Source organism: Nelumbo lutea, chromosome 1, assembly GCF_056320005.1.
Source record: "Nelumbo lutea isolate HS-2025 chromosome 1, American lotus-T2T, whole genome shotgun sequence".
NCBI classification, from domain to species: Eukaryota; Viridiplantae; Streptophyta; class Magnoliopsida; order Proteales; family Nelumbonaceae; genus Nelumbo; species Nelumbo lutea.
Genome location: NC_142684.1, coordinates 166081374 through 166105012, shown reverse-complemented (window position 1 = coordinate 166105012; position 23639 = coordinate 166081374). Strand labels below are relative to the sequence as shown.

The 23639-nt window shown below is 47.0% G+C and overlaps 2 long non-coding RNA genes across 2 annotated transcripts; one reads left to right on the top strand and one right to left on the bottom strand.

Moving 5' to 3' along the window:
* Positions 1-17717: 17717 nt before the first annotated feature.
* Positions 17718-18821, bottom strand: LOC148878947 (uncharacterized). The gene is made up of 4 exons (XR_016106786.1): positions 18703-18821; positions 18505-18614; positions 18120-18291; positions 17718-18011 (listed from the first exon to the last, which is right to left on the bottom strand). It is a non-coding gene; the product is annotated as an uncharacterized LOC148878947 (long non-coding RNA).
* On the top strand, positions 18812-21787 carry LOC148878946 (uncharacterized). Its single transcript, XR_016106790.1, has 2 exons — positions 18812-19209; positions 21457-21787. It is a non-coding gene; the product is annotated as an uncharacterized LOC148878946 (long non-coding RNA).
* Positions 21788-23639: the final 1852 nt, after the last annotated feature.

Below are 23639 nucleotides of genomic sequence, written 5' to 3'. Positions count from 1 at the left end.
TTTTTTCTACATTTGGTCTGTAAAATAATATATATTTTTATTTATTTTTAGATTGAATGTATAGGCATTCGATCTGATGTAATTTTTAATAGAAATTAGGTTTTCTATTTATTTTATTTTGGATCGAAGATGGCGGCGCGACGAAGGAGATTTCGTAGATGGGAGAATCGCTATCTGCGATTTGTAGTTTATGAAACTGTAACCTATGATCTAACCTCTATTTTGTAGGATGGATTGTGCGAACAACCCTATTTGACTGTTTCTTGCTTGTTCTTTTTCAGTAATTAATTTCAGATTAATTCTTGAATTAAAATCTTTAATTAAAGATCAAACCCTAGACCCATTTCAACCAGATTGGTCCAAACTGGTTGGACCGAATCTAGGGTTCGATCAAGGCTGAATGTCAGCCCTATTTTTCCCACTAATGGGCCCGAGGATTGATAATTAATTAAATGTTTAATTCGTCCCAACCTGTAAAAGCCCAGTTTTAAGTTATTAAAATTACTAAAAGCCCACTTCGCGGATAAAACTATATGGGCCAAACCAATCAACCGTAATTCAGCCCATATACCTAGATAATATTAATGGTTAATATTATGGATTAAAAATGGGCTTCAAATGGGCTTTACAGATATTTAATTGATTGGATCAATTTATCCTTGCATGTGATGTATGGATGTGTGATGTGCTTCGAGTATGAACCATAAGAACATGGTCCATGCAATTTCGACAGTGGCTCTTGCGCACCCATGGCTGAATGCACATCATTGCCATGGTGTCCCTTTTGGTCATTGGATGACCTCTCTCAGTGGTGGGCCCCACACCTCATGGAGAGGATACGTGCGGAACCCTAGCCAATTTGGGCCCACCGAAATCTGGCTTTATGAATGTCAGTGGGAGCCACTTTTGGTTTGATCTAGATCAATCTAGGGCGTAATAACTATTCCCTCCAGCTAATATGAGTGCATGTGATAGGGAGATTCATATGATGAACTCTCTAAAGGCCTTCCATCATCAGCATGAGGATGGGTCCTTCAGTAATGAGGAAACACACCAGAAAATGGGCTATCCATTTGCTGTTGGGCTTGTCTGAGTGTTTCATAAGATGATAGGGGTGTCATAGACCGATGTGGGAGGGGCTTCACCAGAAAATGGGAACTCTCTCATGGTACCTTGGCGTTCACGAATATGATGGGTAAGCACTCACTGGACAGAAAGGTTTATCTGAAAACGGCTCTGAACCTTGTCTGATAGAGGTCAAAGGGAAAGCTCATGTGATGAGTGGATATGATTCTTCACAGAAAGGTGGTGGAGTTATGCAGCTGAAACAATTGGCTCATGCACCCTATGTGATTTCCCACATTTCCAGAGACAACTCGTAGTCTCTGTCACTGAGATGGGAGGGAAATCTCAGAGATGAATAAATGGGAATAGAACGTAGATTAAAAGCCATATCTATGTAATGAACATGAATCAAATTAGGTTGTGGACTAATGTTTGCTCTTTTATCAGAAAATGGCAAACAGACAATTTGCAAAGTTTCTTGATGACAACAAGATGAAGGGCTCAAACTATGCCGACTGGTATAGGAACCTTATGCTGGTCCTAACTTCTGAAAAGTTAGTCAAAGTGGCTAAAAATCCTGCATCGGAGCGTCCGAGTGATAGGGCTTCTGAGGTCCGAAGGAGAGACTGTCGGGATTGGGAGAAAGAAAACTCTCTTGCCCGGTGCTACATCATTGCCTCCTTGGACAATCCAATACAGAGGTAGTTCGATCAGATCGAACTTGCCAAGGACATATTAGATAGTCTCAAGATGATGTATGAAGAACAGAATCATTCTACTCTACAAAAGGTCTTGAAACAGTTCATGACCGCTCAAATGTCCAAAGGGCAACAAGTTTATGACCATTGTCTTCGGATGATGGGCTACATCAATGAGCTTGAAGCTCTTGGATCCGGGTTGGACCTTGCGACCTCGGTAGACGCCATCCTTAATTCTTTGCCTCCTTCCTTTAATCCGTTCATCATGAATTATAACATGAACAAGCTGAATGTCAGCTTACAAGACTCAGCAATATGTTGCAACGAGCAGAACTAATTAAAAAGGATGAGCCTATAACTATACTTGTTGAAGCTAGCAAGACAGGTAAGAGAAAGAGGAAGGTAAAGAAGACTCAGAAGAAAGCCACTAAGGGTAAGAAGCATAAGAAAGACAAAGCATCAGATGCCTGTCACTTCTGCAAGAAGACCGGCCACTGGAAAAGGAACTGTTCTACTTACTTGGAATCCAAGAAAGGTAATTTCGAATCTTGTGTTATAGAAACCAATTTATCGGTAGCTTTTGCGTCTTGGTGTATTGACTCTGGGGCTTTAACTCATGCATGTAACTCACTGCAGGGGTTCAAGGTAAGCAGAAGGCTGAGTGAAGGAGAAGTTATGCTCTACTTGGGGACTTCTGCAAGTGTTGCAGCTGCGGCCATAGGAACTGTGGAGTTAATTTTTATCGAAGGAACAATTGTATTGAAAGGTTGCCTTTATGTACAAAATTTAAGAAGAAATTTGATTTTTGTCTCAAAATTGTGTGCGGATGGTTATTCTATCTTCTTTAGTAATAAAATTACTATTAAAAGAAATAACAGATTCACCGCATATGGGGAACTAGAGAATAGTCTCTATGTTCTACATCATTCTCTAGAAACTAACATAATTGGAACTACGTCGACTGAAATCCCCAAGAAAAGAGTTCGTGATATAGTTAATCCCACGTGCTTGTGGCATTATCGACTTGGCCATATCGGTGTTGACCGAATCACAAGATTGGTAAATGATGGTTTTTTAGATTTTCTAACTATAAAAGATCTTTGAAGGGATAGGATATCCATTACATGGACGTCCAAAGATTGCGGAATAAGGGGGCGAATTTCAAAAATTTTTCTCTTCCTTCAACTAGGAATCGAATTCCCTATTTAGAAAATCATATTTTCAAGGATCATTCTTGAACCAGAAACTGAACAAGATCTGAACCAAAAGGAGTAGGGAGGGATTATACCTGATACGGAGAAGTAGTATCTCCCAATGGAGGTGTTCACGCCCAAGGAAGGATCCAAAATCTGGTCCAACTGAAAATGGCACAGTGCAGGGTGGAGCAGAATCAACAATGTTCTTCCAAAATAAATTGACCATTCGCAAGAATCAACTGGACGACTTGTGAATACAACTCCAACCAATCTTTTCTCCAAAAGATTGGTATCAAGATCAAATCTTGATTTCTCCCAAGAACTGGAGATCAAACTGCTGGAGGCGGCGACTGCAAGAAGGAGGCGGCAAGAGAGTATTTGTAGGGTGCAGAGTTCTCTCTTCTTGTGATTTCAGCTCTGAAGACAAGAGTGTGTTGGTTGCATGTATAAAGGCTGCCGTCCCCTCCTCCTTTTATAATCTCAAAGGGATCAGCTCCTAATCCCATTAGGAGTTGCTAACCCAAATCATATTTGGATTAGAAGTCCCTTTAAGTGATAAGGGATAACCCTTATCTTATCTGCATATTAGATCAGCCATCTCCTAATCTAATTAGGAGGTTTCTAGATCTAAATCTCATTTAGATCTTGGACTCTCTAAGTGGATAGGGTCAGGCCCAATCCTATCAGTTGATCCATCTAAGAATTCGCCCCTTTAAGTGATTAATCAAATTAGCCCAGTTCGAAATGGGCTTAAGGCCCATTTAAGGTTATGCATTCACTTAGCCTTCCAAATTGCTGCCCAGTTGGGCTTCCTTGTATGGCGTGGGACCCAAACATTGATATACACATTAGCCACATGGGTTCGGCCCAGCCTTTGTTACAAGGCCTAGCCGAATACACTGTTATGGACAGTGCACCTCCTAAAAATCATCTCATGGTCTCTATGTGCCCAACACTTACCCTAAGTGGTCCTTGGGCCAAACCACCTTGTAACACCCAGGGATTGTGGGCAGATGCAAGACTAGCCCATCGGGTATTATTCTCAATGGTCTTACACTTAACCTCTCAGCCTATAATGGTCATACACTACCCGACAAGAGAGGACCTCTCCCCTGGCTGCAAGGAACAATATTGCACTCTCTGCTCATATGGATCCCGGGAATTAAAACATTCTTGCAAACATTTCGAAACCATAATATATACTTTTATATCTCATATAAAATATATTTTGCAAAACAAATCTCAACGGTTGAAATCGGTTGCCGACAGTCTTGATTTCCATCAATGAGAGTGCATCCCCGATCATTACCTTTGTCCGACAAAGGGGCTGATCCCGTCACTATGATCACCCACTCAGATGAATTCTCAGACTGTCCCAACATACCCAGGTTTTGACCTCCGCTAAGGATCTCACTGAATGACATATCAAAGACAACCCAATCCGACACCTAGTGTAGTGTCATAATCGAGTCTAGGGGTTGGGTGTAATTTTCCAGTTTTGCCCATCAGTCTCCAAGGTCCAGGGCAATACTGGAAATCTGGTCCAGTTCAAAGATTCAATTAATCCTACACTGTATGTGCCTAGGGTCTCACTTTGGCAGTTGAGACAGACCACCCCAACCGACTTGGTGGCACCACAGTGTCAGCCTTGTCAGGATAGGTCTCCCCAGACCGACCCACTGGCTGTGAACATTCTAAACTAACATGAGTCTCATTAAGTGTTCAGTTTAAGGGTATTACACAGAAACATACCAAGCGAACATGAATCAAATATGCACTTTTATTCCTTTACAATAAACTCATAAAGTACATCATCTTGATTGAAGCTATGGGCATACAAAACTATCTAATAATCTTCCCATTTGTGAGCTTTGCCTATAAGGTAAGATGACAAAATGTGAGACACTTGAACTTTGGACACTCCATATGAGCCTTTCTTTCCCATTTGTGAGCTTTGCCAACCAAATCGGTTCCGAACACTCCATATGAACTTTGGACCAGAAAAAAACCAAGCGTCAGACACTTGAAGATTGGGGATTATACAACACACGTTAAAAGAACGAGTGCAGACAAGTTGAAATCGAAGACCAGCCGTTGCCTATTCATAGGCTACCCAAAAGGATCTGTGGGTTACCTATTCTATGACCCAAGTGAGCAGAAAGTGTTCTGCAACTGAAATGCACAATTCTTGGAAACCGATTACATCCTGGACACCCATCGTCAGGAAGTGGTTCTTGATGAAGAGAGCTCAGGAGCAGTGGGAGATGTCCCACAAGTCCAGGTAGTGATCAACCTAGAAGATCTACTCAGGTATCCAAGCCACCAGTCCGTTATGGTTATGACCAGGATATGTACCTGGTGGGAACCTTGACTAGTGAGGAGGATCTCGTGACTTATGCGGAAGCTATGTTGGACATGGATTCCTAGAAGTGGGTGGAGGCCATGAGAGTTGAGATGGATTCAATGAAGACCAATGGAGTCTAGACTCTAGTAGATCCACCCTCCGGGGTAAAAGCAATTGGATGCAAGTGGATTTACAAGAGAAAGAAGGGCCCCGATGGTAGGGTTGAGACTTTCAAAGCTCGTCTGGTGGCGAAAGGGTACACTCAGAAAGAGGGCATCGATTATGAGGAAACCTTTTCGCCTGTGGCCATGCTTAAGTTCATTAGGATCCTGCTAGCTGTAGCAGCATACCATGATTATGAGATTTGGCAAATGGATGTCAAAACTGCATTCCTGAATGGAAATTTTACTGAAGGCTTCATTGCTGCAGGTCAGGAACGCATGGTATGTAAGCTTAATAGATTCATTTATGGACTTAAGCAAGCTTCTAGGAGTTGGAACATTCGTTTTGACTCTGCTGTCAAATCGTTTGACTTCAAGCAGAATTCGGATGATAGGAAGTCCAGTGAGGATAAGGTTACTTTCTTGGTTCTGTATGTAGATGACATTTTACTCATTGGGAATGATGTAGGAATGTTAACTACGGTGAAAGTATGGCTTTCATAGCAATTCTCCATGAAAGATCTTGGAGAAGCCTCCTATATACTGGGTCTTCGACTCTATAAAAATAGATCGAAGCGGATATCCCAATCTGCTTACATTGACAAAATAGTCAAAAGATACAGCATGGAGAACTCCAAGAATGGAAATGTTCCTTTCAGGCACGGAGTCACTCTCTCCAAGAAGATGTCTCCCAAGACCTCTGAGGAGATTGAGGCCATGAAAGACGTTCCCTCTACCTCAGTTGTAGGGAGCATCATGTATGCCATGCTGTGCACTCGTCCTGACATTGCTCAGGCAGTGAGTGTGCTAAGCAGATTCCAAGCCAACCCAGTGCAGGAGCATTGGACTGCTGTGAAAAACATACTTAAGTACATTCAAAGGACAAAAGAGTTTTTTCTGGTATTCGATGGTAGCTCACTACAGATCCAGGGGTATACTGATGTTGATTTGTAGTCGGATCCAGATGATAGAAAGTCTACATCTGGATATGTTTTCATGATAGGATCGTGTGCTGTTTGCTGGAAAAGCAGCAAACAGGGGTCCACTGCAGACTCCACGACCGAAGCCGAATACATTGCCACAAGCGAGGCTGCTAAAGAAGCCGTGTGGATGAAGAAGTTCGTTCACGAGTTGGGAGTAGTTCCATCTAGCACATCACCCATCCCGTTGTTTTGTGACAACGATGGAGCAATTGCTCAGGCTAAAGAGCCACGAGCCCACTCGAAGTCAAAGCACTTCGAGAGGAAGTACCACGTACTGCGGGAGATTGTTGGTAGAGGGGACGTCCTGATTCAGAAGGTAGCATCAGCAGAAAATGTAGCAAACCCATTAACGAAGCCACTATCACAGAAAGTGTTTGAGAAACACGTGGAAAGCATGGGACTTCAGCTTGTACCAGATTGGACCTAAGTACAAGTGGGAGCTGTTAGATAGTTTTTTGTATGCCCTTAGCTTCAATCAGAATGATATATGATGGAGCGTGATCTGGCCGGTCTTAGCTGTCCGCGGCCTTGCTTCCGAACGGGGTAGTAGGGAACCTAAAACGGAGGAGATGGGGAAGCTCCGGGGGGAACCCGGTGTAGAGGCTCCAAAGCTCAAGTTAGAATCCTTCAAAAACAAGGTAATACCAGATAGCGCAAAGTTTTTGCATACCTCTGTTGTCGGAGGGCAGGGGGCTCTTATAATCACTCGTCCCGGGGCCCTTGTCAGGTCAGGTATGATTACCCTTGTGCTTGTCAATTCGGCCATTGTCCTTTCTGCTGAGACAGAACCGTCACTACCTAACCATCATCTAACTGGAGATGGCGGTGTCAGTGGCGGTGGCAGGTGGCCGTTCAGGGTGCTGCCGCCAAACGTCAGATCCCAAGTCAGTCAGGCGCGGCGCCCTTGGGCACGAACTTCCTTAGTGTCAGGCGTGGTACGACTTGTTTGGTTTTGGTGCCAGGTGATGCGAAGTGCTGAGCGAGGCGGTCTTGAACTCGGAGGTATCTATAGGGCAGGTTAGTTCATCGAAGTCTATCCCGAGCTGTTACAAGGTGGGTCAGTTCGGCGAAGCGTATCCCGAGCTGTTACAAGGTGGGTCAGTTCGGCGAAGTGTATTCTGAGCTGTTACAAGTTCAGTTCGGCGAAGTGTATCCCGAGCTGTTACAAGGTGCCCCCCACTCCTTGCGACGGGGGTCTTGCCATGGTGCGGGGAGTTTCGCGAGGTAGCAGGTGGATTTGTCCCGTCCTTCGAACCTTCACTGCGCAAGATGCTTTTTCTAGGGTTCTTTCGGTTTCCGAGAAGGTTGGAAACGTGCTTACTCAAGAACGATGGTGGTTGTGACAGCGCACGTTTTAAATTTCAAACCAATTCGCGCCGCTGGGACGTGACAGCGGGTCATTTCAAAAAGGCGTGCTACTATTGTACGTGCGCGGGCGACTGTAAGGGAGACGTGTGGCGCGTCAATTTCGGAAAAGCCGCGTGTCGAAGCGACGTCGGTTTCAAAAAGACGTGCGCTGACATTTCATCTTTTCAGAAAGACGTGCGCCAATCACGTCTCGACCTTAAGGGTTGTGCGGTCGGTAAGAACGTGGGCCGTTGGATCGTCTTCGGTCTGCACGGTCGATTCTTGGTTACTGTAGCTATAAATAGTGGGGGACCCCGGTTGGTTTGTCACTTCTGCAGTTTGTCTATTGAGTTCGCGTCCAACCTTTCAGCTCGCGTCCAAGTCTTTTCCAGCTCGCGTCAAGGCTGGTTATACAGTCTTCACGGTTCTTTGGCTTGTTCTTCAAACTTTCCGGTGAGTACTTTCTTGAATCCATCTTTTCCCCAATGTCTAGCTTTGATAGCTCAGACGATTCTTCGAGTAGGGCCGACGTAGGTTCCACCAACCGAGCCGTGTCCCCAGACTGCCTCAGTGATCCTGAGGTGGAGCTTGAGGACTATGAACCAGTAGGCCGAGTCGCTTCGGGCAGTTTGGCGTCTACCTCCCGCCGAGGTCGGATGCTAGACAGGTTTGGTCCTTCGACCATGATGCCTGAGGGGCTTCAATCCATACTTCTGTCTTACAATCTTCCTGGCGGGTACACATATTTTATTCCTTCGGGCAACTTTCCTTGGGAACACGGTCCTGACGAGATCGTGATTTTTCGAGAGCAGCTCGCTGCGGGGTTGCGACTTCCTTTCCATCCCCTTCTCGTTGAAGTCATAAACCACTCTGGTGTCACCATTGGTCAGCTTCATCCGAACTCTATTCAGAACCTGGTGGGGACAGTTTCCCTTTTTTGCGAGCAGAACTTCCCCTTGGACTTAGAGATATTCTCCTCTATCTTGATGCTCAAGAGACAGGTGGGTTCTCTTCCTGGGGGGAGACGGGCGTATTACCTTTCTCCTCACCAAGGTTTTAAGCTTCTGCACGATCTTCCTAATAAGGTCCCGGCTTGGAAGCGAGACTACTTCGGCGTGCGAAGTGCACAAGGATGGCCCTTTCAGACCGGGTGGGGTGAGGCCACTCCCGATTTAGGCATAACTCTCGATAAAGAGACGGTGAAGGGCCTCCGGCAATGGGCACGACAAGGCTTAAAGTGCCACCACTACTTAACGGAGGCCAAGCTTATTGCAGCCGGCCTGAGTTCGGGTAGGTTTCTAGCTATGCGGTTCTTGCTTGCTCTGTTCTTTTCATTTTTTTTCTGATGTCGAACTCGTTTCTACAGGTGTCATGGACGCGGAGAGAACTCGTGGGGGGCGCTTGTTTCAAGGTATGAAGAGGAGGAAGCGGGTCGCCAAGCGAACTCATACCGAGCTGCCCCTGGATGAGGAGCCCCAAGTTCCAGGCCATACGCTGGAGGATCTGCCTAGGGAGCCCAAAGTGACTCCACCGGTGCACGAAACACACGGGGTGCCTTACGCTGAGACCACTCATACGGGCGCTCCTGCGTACTCAAGTGCTCCTGCTCACTCCGGGTTTGCTCATACGTGAGTTGGGCCCTCAGGCTCAAGAGCTAAAGGGGAGTTTAGGAGCGTGTTGATGCCGAACTACACTCTTTAGAAGAGTAGGGACGCTACTTTCCTTGAGGAGGTCGCGGCATGGACCGATCTTCCCTTGAATCAGGTCGCTTGCCGTGCCGTAACACATGCCATGGTGGTAAGTTAGATTTCGTCTTCTTTTTTTATTCTGTTGCTTCTATTGTCATTTGCTCACTTGTTTCTTTTGGTAGGTGAATTCTTCAATTCATGCCTTGGCGGCCCAAGGGGAGAGGAGCTCGCGACAGGCGCGAGCTGCTGAGGCTGCCGCTCATGTTGCTGAAGAAGCCTTCCGTGCTGCAGAGGCAAATACCCGAGCTGCTGAGGCGGCTGCTTATGCTGCTGAAGAGGCTGCTCGCGTCGCGATGGCCAGGCAGGCGAGGTCTCAGTGTGACGCCGAGGCCATGGGGGTAGTTGTCAAGCATATGGCGGACTTGAAGTTGGATTTGCAGCATCAAGTCGAATATCTTCAAGAGGACATCAGGGAGAGAACACAGATTTTTTCCCAAGGCATTGAAGACGCCAAGAAGAAGGCAGTTGAAGACTACATTGCCTCTCCGCGTTTTGACAATCTGATGGTGTACTCTTACAGGAGGGGGTTCAAGTTGAGCCGGTGGATGATCCGGAATACGTACCCCGACCTCGATGTAAGTGCCATAACCACTTCACGTATAACTCAGGAGATGGCCAATGCTGCCGATAGCGAGCCGGACTCTGAAGGAGAGGCAGGGCCTTCGGGTGTTGTTGAAGTGCCTTCCGATGGCGAAGAAGTGGCTCCGGGCATGTAATTTTTTTTTTGTCAATGTACTGTTTCTTGCAATGGAATGTCTTTTTCCCCTTGCTCATCTTCCCCGAACTGTTTCTTTGTCTACCACTATCCGGGTTATTAAATTTCCACGGTCTTTTATGCCGTGAACTGGTTTTTTGCCGAGCTGATAATATGCTCTTATTTGTTTGTCTACGCTGAAGTTCCTCTTGGCTTGCCTCGTGGCACCTAGGACCTGATTTCGTCTACTTCGCTTGGTGGTTTATAGGTAGTATCGCCTTAAGTTCACAACATTCCATGCTCGAGGTACTCGTTTGCCTTCCAAGGTTTCGAGTTCGTATGCGCCCCCGAGCGCTCTTTTTACTTTATAGGGCCCTTCCCAATTAGGTCCAAGCTTGCCCATGCCGGGTTCGGGCACCATAATCTTACGAAGGACCAGGTCGCCGACTCGGAAGTTTTGTTGCTTTACTCTGCTATTGTAGTAGCGAGCTACCTACTGCTGGTATGCCACTATTCGGATGTGCGCGAGGTCCCTTACCTCGTCCAGTAGGTCAAGGTTGGTACGTAACTCGTCTCCGTTCGTCCGATCATTGTATGTTTCTAATCGCAATGTTGGTATTTCGATTTCCGCCGGGGATCACTGCTTCAGTGCCGTAGGTGAGGTTGAAGGGGGTTTCTCCCGTGGCTGCTTTTTCGGTAGTTCGGTGAACCCATAAGACACTTGGTAGCTCTTCGGCCCACAATCCCTTAGCTCGATCCAGACGTGCTTTCAGTCCGCGCAAAATGGCTCTGTTCATTACTTCCGTCTGACCGTTTGCTTGCGGGTGCGCGACTGACGTGAAATTTTGCCGAATCCCCATGTTCTGGCACCATTCTTGGAACTTGATATCCTCGAACTGTTTTCCGTTGTCGGAGATTAGTACCCGAGGTAACCCGAATCGACATACTATGTTCTTCCAAAAGAAGTTCTGTATGTTTCGAGCCATAACAGTTGCCAGAGGTTCGACTTCTATCCACTTCGTAAAGTAATCTACTGCAACAACTAAGAATTTTCTTCCGCATGTTGCTGGTGGGAATGGCCCTAGGAGGTCGATGCCCCATTGTGCAAAGGGCCACGGGCTGGCGAGGTATTTGAGGTCGGAGGCAGGTTGATGGTGGATATTAGCGTGCTTCTGACACTTGTCGCATTTTCTAACGAGCTCGATAGCTTCTGCTTTCATCGTTGGCCAGTAGTATCTTTGTCGAAGTGCCTTTTGGGCGAGTGCTCTGCCCCCCAAGTGTCCGCCGCACAGGCCTTCATGAGTGTCGCAGAGTACGAACTCGGCTTCGGCAAGTCGCAGGCAACGCAAATAGGGGAGCGTGTACGACCGTCGGTACAACCGTTCGTCTATTATGACGTATTTGGCTGCCTGACGCTGCACCCTCTTGGCCGCATTGCGTTCTGCAGGGAGGGTTCTGTCTATCAAGAAGCTCGCGAGTGGATCGATCCAGCTCGACTCTGCCTCCAAGACGGGAGCGACCTCTTCTGTCCCCCCGAGAATACTAGGCCAAGGTAAGTCCTCTATGTACACAGTTCTCATATTGTTGTGACTTGTACTGGCTAACCGGGACAGGGCGTCGGCCTCAGTGTTTTCTGACCTCGGGATTTGCCTGATGATGTGTGACTGGAAGTTGAGCAGGGCTTCTTTTACTTTGGCCAAATATGCGATCATGGAGAGATCGCGTGCTTCGTACTCGCCGGTAACTTGGTTCACCACGAGCTGAGAATCGCTGCAGATGACCAAGTGTTTTGCCTTTACCTTTCGCGCTAGGTCCAGCCCGGCGATCAGTGCTTCATACTCTGCCTCGTTGTTGGATGCCGCGAACTCAAAGCGTAGTGTGTATTCTAATTTTGTGCCGCTCGGGCTGCACAAGACTATTCCAGCTCCGCTGCCTTGCTGATTCAAGGAACCATCCACGTGAAGGATCCATGGCTCCTCATTCCAGTTCGCGCTTCGCCTGACCAGGAGAGATGCCACACTGGTTGCTACTTTACGGGGTTCGGACTCTATGGGCTTAGGAGCTCCGGGTTCGCCCGAACTGGGGACCTCGGGCTCGACCTGTGGGGCTTTGTGGCTGAAAGTGCACTCAGCGATAAAATCTGCCAAAGCTTGGGCCTTGATAGCGGTTCTCGATTTGTACTGAAGGTCGTACTCGCTGAGTTCGATGGCCCATTTCGTCAGTCGACCGGAAACCTCGGGTTTGAGTAAAACTTGTCTAAGAGGTTTGTCAGTCAGGACGATGACGGTGTGAGCCTGGAAGTATGGGCGGAGTTTCCGAGCTGCTATTACTAGGGCATATGCTAGTTTTTCTATCTCCGGGTACTTTGCCTCTGCTCCCTGCAAAATTTTACTAACATAATAGATGGGTCGCTGGACCCGGTCTGTTTCTTTTATTAGTACCGAACTGACCGCCTCGTCGCTTGCCGAGAGGTACAGTTCTAAGACCTCGCCCATTCGGGCCGGGCTAAGGTTGGCACACTAGCGAGGTAACCTTTTAGTTCATCGAATGCGAGCTGGCAGTCCTGGGTCCACTCGAACCCTTTGCCTTTGATCGCCTTGAAGAAAGGTAGGCAGCGGTCTGCTGATTTGGACAAGAAGCGGCTTAGAGCGGCTATGCAGCCGTTTAGCCTCTGAACCTCTTTTACTTTCCGAGGTGGTCTCATATCTAGAATGGCTTTTATTTTGTCCGGGTTGGCCTCAACACCGCGCCGATTGACAATGTAGCCTAGGAACTTGCCCGAGGTGATGCCGAAGATACATTTGTTGGGGTTCAACTTCACGCTAAACTGACGCAGGATTTGGAAAACAAAATCTAAGTCTTGTATTAATTCTTGTGAAAACTGAGTCTTGACGACCATGTCGTCTACATAGCACTCTATCTTCGTACCAATCAAGGGCCGAAATAGCCTATTTACAAGTCTTTGGAAAGTCGCTCTGGCATTTTTTAGTCCGAAGGGCATGACTTTGTAGCAATACAGGCCGAACCCGGTTATGAAGCTGGTTTTTTCCTCATCGGATGGGTCCATCCTAACTTGGTTGTAGCCCGAGTAGGCGTCCAGGAAGCTTAGCAACTCGTTTCCCGAGGTCGCGTCCACTAGGCGGTCAATTCTGGGGAGGGGGAAGCAATCTTTCAGGCAAGCTCGGTTCAGGTCGGTATAGTCGACGCACATGCGCCACTTGCCGCTTGCCTTTTTTACCTATACTGGGTTGGCCACCCAGCTCGGGTAATGGACTTCCCTTATGAAGTTTGCTGCGAGGAGTTTCTCGACCTCCTCGTCGATCGCTCTCCAGCGTTCTGGGGCTAAGTTGCGTTTCTTCTGTCTAACGGGTCTGACTACAGGGTCAGTATTAAGTTTGTGAGTTATCAGTCCGGGGCTAATGCCAGGCATGTCAGCCGCGAACCAGGCAAAAATATCTAAATTTTGAAGTAAAAAACTCACCAGTTCGGTTCGTAGGGGATCCTCGATGGAAGCTCCGATGCTTAGTGTGCGAGCTGGGTCCGTAGCCAAAGTTGGGATTGCGACAGTTTCCTCCGTGGGCGAAGCTCGTTCCTCACCTTGCTCCGCAGGCCGCTCCAGTTCGAGGTCGTCGGCCGCCTTGGTTTTTCCCTTCAGGGCGACAACATAACACTTGCGGGACTCGAGCTGGTCGCCCCGAGCTACCCCTACACCGAAGTCCGTAGGGAACTTCATGGCCAAATAGTAGGTGGAGACCGCCGCCCGTAGGATATGCGTGATTGGCCGCCCTATTATGGCATTGTATGGGGAGGGGGTCGCGACTACCAGGAAATCATGGTTGAGTCTGACCGCACAAGGCCATGTGCCGACTTCCACAGGGACAGTTACTTTTCCGAGGGGCCTGACTTCCTCTCCGCTGAAACCCACCAGGGGAGTGTTCGCGGGCTTCAGCTCGCTCCTCTGTAACTGCAATTGGTCAAATGCTGATTTGAAGAGGATGTCCGTTGAGCTGCCCGAATCTACGAGTACGCGCCTGACCTCGAAGTCGCTGATCCTTAGTTTAATGACAAGCGCGTCATCATGGGGGTAGTGGACTCCTCGCGTGTTGTCCTCCGTGAAGAAGATTGGTTCTTCGGTCTTTGGTCTCTTTGGGGGGTTCCGTTCTTCGAGGGCCGTTTCGCGAACTGAAGTCCGGGCTGCTGCCAAGGTACACCCCGCTACCACCGAACCTCCCACTATTACATGGATGGTTCCCCGAACTGGCCTCTCTTCCGGAGGCTGCTTCTGCAACGGTTCGGCAGGTCTGTTGCTAGATTCGGGGGCATCCTTTTCGTGCTCCCCTTGCCGTCATTAAGAACTCCGTCTGCCTCGTGTTTAATGGCGTGTAGTCCGTCCGAACTGCTAGGGGGGCCCGGAACGACTGGTTTGGCTTCAGCTCCCGGGTCGGGTTTTTTCTATTCACCGGGTTGGAGAGCTCGCCTTCTTTCTTTCTTTTCTCGTTCCCGCCTTCGGTTCGTTGGTTGATTTCTTCCTCTGTCCTCATGAACTTATCCGCGGGTTTGAGGAATTCGGCCACGGTTGCAGGCTGGTTGGCCACCATGTGCCATTTGAATTCTTTGTGCGTCACCCCTCTTTTGGCCGCCGCGAGCTGCACTGCGGGGTCCAACCGCGGTATCTGCAGGCATGCTTCGTTGAATCGCTTGATGTAGCCCTGAATGGATTCTCCTTCTCTTTGGACTACTCCGAAGATGATTTCCTCTGTTCTGGGGCACCGTTGGCTGGTGACGAAGTGTGCGGTGAAGACCTGCACGAACTGGGCCCAACACTTTATCGACTCGGGGGCCAGGTTCCTGTACCAAGTGCGGGCTACCCCCTGAGGGTGGTGGTAAAGGCCACGCACATGCATGATTCGCTGGCCCTGGCGAGGTGCATTTGGGACTGAAAGGCATCAACGTGGTCGTTGGGGTCGAAGGACCCGTCGTACTTGTCTAGAGGTGGGAGTTTGAAGTCTCTGGGTAAGGGGACCGCCAGGAGTTCCGATGTGAGGGGGGAAGGAACCGAGAGAACCGGGGCAGCCCCTACCTCGTTTGAGCTCGTGTCTTTGCCTCTGGATTCCGACAAGGCAGGGGTGGCGGTTCGACGACTTCGCCGGCGCCTTCGCCGTTGAGCGGGCCTTGTACTGGCGTTGCTGGCCTCCATGTTACTGAGCTCAATGGGCCTGGAATGCTGGTAGTCCGCTGCCATGGCGCTGAATCGGTTTTCGGTGAGCGGGAGCTCGGGCTTGGAGCGCCGGGGTGCCGACCTCGCGGGTGAGGTTCCCGACCCGCCTACGGGTTGCGAGGCGGGGATGACACTTTTCTCTCTTCGGCCTGGGGATGAGGCCTGGCTGTTAGGGTGGTTCTGGGGCCGGGAAGCCTTCGCCTGGTGGGGGCGTCCATCCTGCGGGGAGGCCTTGACCGGCCTCGGAGCGGGGTGGCGAGGTGGAAGTAGTGGTTGGTTCAGTGGCAGTTGGGGGAACTGCTGTTGATAGTGATACTGGGAGATGTTGTGAAGCACTTGGTGCTGGTGAAGCTTGTGCTGCTGGAACTGTTGCATTTGGGCTTGCATTGCCCGCATGCACTGCATCAAGTCCTCCAACCGGTTTTGGCTAGCTGCCAGGGGGACGGTAGTCGGTTCAGTGAAGGTTGTCTCAATGGGGGGAGGAAAGGGGATGCTTGTGGTAGGAGGGTTTACGGGTGCCACTGCTTGTGGCGCGTTCAAGCTAGGGATCCCATCTGCCGAAAGGGGGATGGTGAACTGTCCAACGCACACCACGGGGACTTGAAGTTGTTCCCCGGTGGCGTTTGTATCCGTGCCACGTCCGGTGTTGCTGGAGGAGGCCATGAGTGTTGGGTTTTTTTTTTTTTGAAGAAAAGGGGTTATCGAAGTTTGGAGGGAGCCTTTTTGAAGCGTGTTCCCACAGACGGCGCCAATTGATGGAGCGTGATCCGGCCGGTCTTAGTTGTCCGCGGCCTTGCTTCCGAACGGGGTAGCAGGGAACCTGAAACGGAGGAGATGGGGAAGCTCCAGGGGGAACCCGGTGTAGAGGCTCCGAAGCTCAAGTTAGAATCCTTCAAAAGCAAGGTAATACCAGATAGCGCAAAGTTTTTGCATACATCTGTTGTCGGGGGGTAGGGGGCTCTTATAATCACTTCGTGCACTTGTCCCGGGGCCCTTGTCAGGTTAGGTATGATTACCCTTGTGCTTGTCAATTCGGCCGTTGTACTTTCTGCTGAGACAGAACCGTCACTGCCTAACCATCATCTAACTAGAGATGGCGGTGTCAGTGGCGGTGGCAGGTGGCCGTTCAGGGTGCTGCCGCCAAACGTCAAATCCCAAGTCAGTCAGGCGTGGCGCCCTTGGGTACGAACTTCCTTAGTGTTAGGCGTGGTATGACTTGTTTGGTTTTGGTGCCAAGTGATGCGAAGTGCTGAGCGAGGCGGTCTTGAGCTCGGAGGTATCTATAGGGTAGGTTAGTTCGGCGAAGTGTATCCCGAGCTGTTACAAGGTGGGTCAGTTCGGCGAAGTGTATCCCGAGCTGTTACAAGGTGGGTCAGTTCGGCGAAGTGTATCCCGAGCTGTTACAAGGTCAGTTCGGCGAAGTGTATCCCGAGCTGTTACAAGGGGTGAGTTCGGGCCCCCGGTAGGGAGTTCAGTCTGCTCATGTCCCCTTGTCCCCGCCTAGGCTTGGCCCCTTTTGCCGAGCTGTTGTTTCTGCCACGTGTCACGTAATAGAGAGGTCAGGCCAAATCTTCCTTCATCAATGTACATTATGAGTTTATTGTAAATGAATAAAGTACATATTTGATTCATGTTCCTGTGGTGTGTTTCTGTGTAATACTCTTAAACTGGACACTTAATGAGACTCGTGTTAGTTTAGAATGTTTACAGCTGGTGGGTTGGTCTGAGGAGATCTATCCTGATAAGGCTGACACTAATGTGCAACCGCTAGGGTGAGACCCTAGGCAAATGCAGTGTAGGATTAATTAAATCTTTAAATTGGACCAGATTTTCAGTATTGCCTTGGACCTTGGAGATTAATGGAAAAAACTGGAAAGTTACACTTGACCCTTAGACTCGATTATGATACTGTGCTAGGTGTCGGATTGGACTGTCTTTGATGTACCAATCTTAACCCTATCCACTCAGAGAGTCTAGATCTAAATGTGATTCAGATCTGGAAACCTCCTAGTGAGATTAGGAGAATGCTGATCCAATCTGTAGATAAGATAGGGGTTTACCCTTATCACTTTAAGGGATGTTTGATCCAAATATGATTTGGATCAGCAACTCATAATGAAATTAGGAGCTGATCCTTTTAAGGTTACAAAAGAAGGAGGAGGCGACAACTTTTAAAGACACATATTCATATCATTTTCAGAGCTGAAATCACAGAATGAAGAATTAAGCAACCATGCGAAATTCTTTCTTGCCGCCTCCTTCCTGTTGCTGCCTCACCTGCCAGTTCGATCTCCAGTTCAGTGAGAGAAATCAAGATTCGATCTTGACATCAGTTCCTTGTGAAGGGACTGATAGGAAGTTGTGCTCACGTGCCATCCTGCTACTTTTTGCGAAGGATTAGGTTTTTGGAGTGAACGCTGCTGATTCTGCTTCATCCTACGTTGCGTCATTTTCAGTGGAAGTAGCTTTGGATCATTCCTTGGGCGTGAACACCCCCGTTGGGAGATATTATTTTTCCGTATCAGGTATAATCCTCTCCTATTGTCTTTGTTCAAATCTGGTTCGATTCATGGTTCAAGATTAATCATTGAAAAATATGATTTTTCTAAAATAGAGAATGTGATTCCTAGTTGAAGGGAGAAATTTTTTTTTGAAATTTGCCTACCTTATTCCACAAGTTTTGGACGTCCGTACGATGAATCTCTCATCTCTTCACTATCCACACCCCTTACGCCCATGGACTCAACCTTGGGGGGCTGCATCGCCCTCAGTTCTTCCACTAGGCGCCTGAAAAAGGGCGTGTTTGGTACGCCATCGGCACACTCGACAAATAAAACCTGTGATGAAGCGAGCACAACCAATCAGTTTCGCAACTACGTAGCAAAACCCAATAATGAGAAAAATAGAGGAGTAACGAAGGGCAGTCATGACGTACGTAGACATCACTCTCACCGACCTCGACAACATCTTCGTCGGGTTCAGCTTCATTGCCATCAACTTACCAAACCATACAACAAATTCAGAGTACTGACACAAGCTTATATACTTACCAAACTTCGCCTAACCGAGGTCGCTGCCGGAGCCCCAATTGACCAAGTGATGGTTCCACACAAATTGCTTGGTTGCCTACAACGGCTCGCCCACCTTTGCTGACAACAGGCTGCGATAAGGACCGTACAATTGATAAAAGCAACGTAACTTTGCCTAATCATAGTCTAGTGATAATACAAACGTTCAAAAAAACTTACCGACTCATCGTTATTCGGGCTCTGCCTCGGTCGATGGGGAGCCCTTTTCTTTAATCGCTCGCTTGAGAAGCGAATTATAGCGCCACATGAGGAAGGCGACGCATCCGCCAGCCCTGCAAGCCCCAACATCGAAACAATGGTCATCCTGGAGGCTGTTGCCGCGATATCACGGATGACCATAGACCCATCCAAGTTGGCTGGGGCTGGGGAAACCTGAGTACTCTTACGAACCTGCACCGAAACCGCATTAAAGGGTGGTGGTGACAAAAAGAGCGAGCCATCCTTGCAGACCTAGCCCTCTTCACCAGAGGAGCATAACTACAACCTGCACCATCATTGGCTGGTTGTTTCCCAACACATTTGGACGGCGATTCCTTAGGTGAATTAAGGCGCAGAGGAGCTACCCCTACCCCTCGGGAAGCAGTGTGACTTGGGGGAGGGGCCGACACATGGCGCGGTCGCGAATTGGTCCACCAATTCTTGGAACCCGACGAGCTGCAAGTAGAGGTACGACAAATGAAGAGACTTACACACCTGCATTCTACTATACTCGGCAATCGGATACCGAATACACCCTAGGAACGCTCGATTATGATGCCGAACCCAAAATACGTCATCCCCGGGGTTCCTCATGAACTGAGCGCCTAAATCATCGTATCCAAACCACTAGAGCACCCGATCCGGCCGATATACAGAGAACTGCAATTCACTAGAACGGTCTAAATACCCAATAACCCCAGGCGACAAAATTACTCGTGCCATTCTCACAACAGCATTACCCATCTCGAGAGCGCACCGGCTATCCCCACCTTCCGGGACAGGCACGTTGATGCAGAATGGCACGACATGATGGACCGTGCAAGCATACGGCCTCCATACATATCCGTCCAAAGAGGCCAACTTCATGCTAATCTCACTAATTTTAAAATTTTTGTGCCTCTTCGCGTGAAGCCACTATTTCCCCCTACATACCTCCAGAACCTTTTCCTCCGATTCATCACCATTGAGAGTAGCAATGTGGTACCGGAGAGGATGGAGATTTCGCGGCCTCACATTGAGCTCAAAACGCTCACAGATAAACATCCAAATAAATGGAGCGAAGACGTAATTCATGCGCCTCCTACAACTAGGGTCGTTAAGTTGCTGAACCATGCCATCCAACTGTTCATACAAATAACCATGAAACATTTACGGCAAGGGGAGTTTATACCCACTAGTAGCAAAAAACGGCTAGGGGGATTAGAGCGGTGCGGAGGCCGGAGTCCGGTATCCATGGGAATAGGAAATGGGAGGCCACATAGAGAATGTAGGCAGCAAGGTGACACTGAGAGCCCACACCTCGTACCATGACATCCCCACCACCGCGACACTCGAACCAGTAGGCCATCCATTGATCCAATGGCATTTTGCCCCATGGGGAGGATCGGTCCACTAACGCCTTGTAGGGGGCAACTTCGCCAATGAGCTCCTCACTTAATTTGACCACTGGGAACTACTCCTCAGTTTCCAAAACTGGATCTCTACTTAACCACCTTATCCCCATACCCATCAGTCGCCCGGTAGAAATGTTGGAGAGAACTACACTCTCCATAAAGAAAGTGACGATAGCCATCTTTTCTCAATTTCTATTGTGTGGAATCGGCTGGTTCCTTCCTGGTCCACCTCCCTAACAAACAAGAGAGATTTACTTTTACACAAATCCAGAGGCCTATCCAGTCCAACTATTTAATACAGAGAGATATTCATTTGGATTTCCTTGACTAAATAGAAACAGATGGCCAATTAGTTTGTTTTTAAGACGTGTTTTAACAATATTTTTTTCTGAGTTAACGTGTGTAGGGAAAGTTGAAGAAGAATTTGAATCCTTAGCTTGTATTATATGACGGTGATATAGAGGAAGAGTTAGCCAGGATATCAGTCAGCTGGAAACTCAGATTGTTGTATAAATCGAAGGAGTTGCAACCAATTATCCAATAAACAAACCAGTGTTATATATGGGTTTGGAGTTTGGACCGAATGGTCTCAAGTCGTGCATTCAAATTTGTCAACATGCAAGGATTGACCTCATCATATTTAATTTCAATCCAAATCTATGTAGTATGTACACGGAGGAGCCGACAGCATCCATCCCTTTGGGATAAGGATCGACCATAAAACTTTGGAAAGCCTACAAACATTTATACATTGTGTGTGGAATAAGTCAAAAGTTAAAATCTAATCTCCATCCAGAACTAAACGTTTCAAAATTAGAACACAGATAGATAGGCGTGCTTAATTTTCAAGAGATGGCAGAGGATATACGACCATATGATTTTTTCATCTCTCTCGATATATATCCATCTTCTGCCAGAAATTCCTCCTAAATCACAAGAAAAAAGGACTAGAGAGAGGTGAATCAAAGTTTATTGAAAGAAGATCAAAATGTCTTCAGAGTGTTCCGGTAAGGAGAATTGGGTTTCTGAATAAGTTGTTTATTGTTTAATTTCTCATTCTTTGATGGCAAGACTCTATATAGAAAAACTTAAATTTTTTTTTTTGTTTGGAAAACAAAGTTGAACCGAAAAGTGTTTTTGAGTGTGCATTATAATATATATGAAGCCAAAACAAATTATAAGCCCATTACACAAAGCCCGAAATTAGGGCTTCATGCTCTTGGGCTTTGAAAGCACAAACCCTTGAAACTTATCCAAATGAAACCTCGACTGTTATGTCATGTCTATAATACTTACTAATGGGCTGCATGTTAATATGTAGGTAAGAGTTCTTGGCCGGAGCTGGTGGGAGCTGAAGGGGAGGTTGCAAAAGCGACGATCGAGCAGGAGAACCCTGCGGTGACTGCTATCATTGTGTTAGAAGGAACACCTGTCATCTTAAATTTCGATTGCACAAGGGTTTGGGTTTGGGTTGATACCAATGCGACTGTCACAAAGGTTCCTAAAATTGGCTAGATCTTGATTGTTTTTTCTGCTGTAATGTAATAATATTAATAAATATCCCGCTTGCATGAATCATGGTACAAGTATTGTTATCCTCAGAATAGCTATCTGTATGCATTAATTAAAACTAAATAAAAATTAGTTTACAATCTCTCTCTTGCATTGCATCAACTTATTACATGTACGTGGTGTTTGAAAAATGAGACAATGGAAACCTTAAACAACTATATGGGGTTAGTTATGCGCCTGTTTGGCATCGGTGCCGTTTCTCCAGAAAACAGCGCCACATCAGTGCCGTATCGGAAAAAAAAAATGGTATTCAAAGAAATGACTGTTTGTTTGAAATCGTTTTTCCATAAAAAATAGTATTTCAAACTATACCTTAGAAATTAAGAAGGTATGGCTTGGTGTAACGCCAAATTTGGCGTTTCCTGGAATTGCAGCTAACAGTGATGTGGCACTGGATAATGGGTACCAGTGCTGAAAACGTTTCTTAGAGCATTGGTACCAAACAGAAAATATTACTATTGCTCTAGTAAACGTCCTACCTAATAGCAATGCTTCCAAACAAAAAAGACAAGGTTTTCTCAGAAAATGGTGCTTCCAACCCACACATCAACAGCACTATTTTCTGCATCATCGATACCAAACATATACAATATATGGATAATGTTTCACTATATATTTTGTTCTATTTAATGCTAAAATAGGATCACTTAAATTATTTCTTTCTACATCAATCCATGTCCATTGTGCTCTACCCTAATCCTTTTAACTTCAAACTAGTAGAGGGCCCTTCGCAGGGGCTGGAATGGAACCATCGACCCGTTGACCCGGTCCTTGGCCAAAAACCGTTGAATTGGCCAATGACCCATTGACCTGAGTAGCCGAACCATTGACTCGTTGACCCGTTCAATGGTTTTTGGCATTTTTTTTTTATTTTTTTAATCAAGAACCATTCAAGCAAATGGTTTCATTTTATCTTAATCTCGGTCCCTAGCCAAAAATCATTGAATAGGTCAACGACCCATTGACTCGGGCGGTTGAAGCGTTGACCTGTTCAATTGTTTTTGGTCATTTTTTTATTTTCTTTAATTTTTATTGTTAGAACGGGCAATCTGTTCGAATTGAACAGTCGAACCGTTGACCCAAAAACCAGTGGCCAGAATGGTTTCGTTTTCAGGTTGTATGGGTCACACGCTTGAATAACATGACACGTATGGTACGACTTAATGGACCTCACACACTCAATTTTTTGCCTATAATTTTTGTTGTAAGAATGGGTTGTCCATTTTTTTTTAATTGGGAACCTTCCAGGCAACCGGTTCCGTTTTAGCTCAATCCCGATTTTTGGCCAAAAACCATTGAATCGGTCAACGGCCCATTGACTTAAGTGATCAAACCGTCAACCTGTTGACCCGTTCAATTGTTTTTGGCTGTTTTATATCTATCTATCTATCTATCTATCTATCTATCTATCTATCTATCTATCTATATATATATATAATTTTTGTTGTCAGAATGGGTCGTTCGTTGACGAACTTACAATTTATTTATAATTTTTGAGGACTTTAGCATGGATTTTTATGCCGGTTTTATTAATTTTTGCCTTAATTTAGCTTAATGCTAAGAATAAGTTCAGGGATAATTAATCCAAGAAAAGGATGGAAAAAGGCAAGAAAAGAAGGTTCAAAAAGACCAATTTCAGTCCAGCCCGGTCGTGGAAGCAAGAGAGAGCACTTCGGCCCAAGAAGAGCAAGTGAATTCCTTGAGAAAACCCAAGAAAATAAAGCCTAGCTATGAGTAGAATTCGGCCCAGCAAGGAAGGCCCATTCTCAGCCCAAAAGAGCAGCTCAATGTATACCTATCATGTGCTAAGAGAGAGCCTAAGTGCAGCCCAAATAGCAGCCCTTAAGAGGCTTTCAAGAGAGCTCTAGAAAGTTCAAGAAAGGGGTGTAATACACCCCATTCTAGAGGCTTCAAGAAGGGGCAAGAACCCCC